General features: G+C 43.7%; 1 pseudogene; it reads left to right on the top strand.

The window, feature by feature from the left end:
• The first annotated feature begins 481 nt into the window (after positions 1-481).
• Positions 482-601, top strand: LOC134941990 (5S ribosomal RNA; annotated as a pseudogene).
• The last annotated feature ends 241 nt before the right edge of the window (positions 602-842 follow it).

Genomic DNA, 842 nt, shown 5'->3' with positions numbered 1-842 from the left:
GTATCATTGATCACATACCGCCCCAACAACGTGGGGGCGATCGGGACAGAATTTTGCTACAACGAGAACTACAATGGATACACAGACTTAATTGCCTTACTCCGATTGGCCTTAATGAAGATTTTCGTTTAGGTTGTTTCCTGTGACATATTATAGTGACTTTTTGTTGGACTCTGCCTTCCGCTGTTTGGTTTAATTTTCTTAGACGCCGTGTGTCCTGTTTTTGATGTTCTTTGCATACTATGTGTTGTCAGACACCGCCGTGTGTCTTTATATGTCTTTAGACTTGATCCTGACAGGTCCCCACTTCACCAGCAGTGACACCTTTCCTTTCACCCTCGCTATCAACATCCACCATGCAGACCCTCTCTTGCTCACTACATGCAGCTTATTGTCCATCCTTGGCGTTATTTTTAGTAGCATCAGATTCCAGCTGCCTATATTGGATTCCCCAATAGACAACATATGTTGGTCTAGTGATATTTACAGCCATACCACACTGGCAAACGTCCAATTCCGGCTGATCTTGGAAACTAAGCAGTGTTGGGCCCAGTCAGTACCAGCATCGGTGACGATCTGGGAATACTGGGTGCTGTACATCACTCACTTAATACTACAAGGCAGCGGACATTGTGCATTCTGTGGGTTTTCTCCCCAACAGGGCAGCTTGGATTCTTTTTGCACATATATTCTTATTTTTATTCTTATTCATATTGATTGCCTTATTTATATAGATTGCTGCAATAAGTGGGCACAGCCTTGCAGTGGGTTGTTCTATTAGACCTGTCATTCCTTTCTGCTTTTTGCACATTGCACTTTCTAGTCAGCACGTTCAGGGAACC

This window comes from Pseudophryne corroboree, chromosome 1 (genome assembly GCF_028390025.1).
Source record: "Pseudophryne corroboree isolate aPseCor3 chromosome 1, aPseCor3.hap2, whole genome shotgun sequence".
Classification (NCBI taxonomy): Eukaryota; Metazoa; Chordata; class Amphibia; order Anura; family Myobatrachidae; genus Pseudophryne; species Pseudophryne corroboree.
This window is presented reverse-complemented; position numbering and strand designations above follow the sequence as displayed.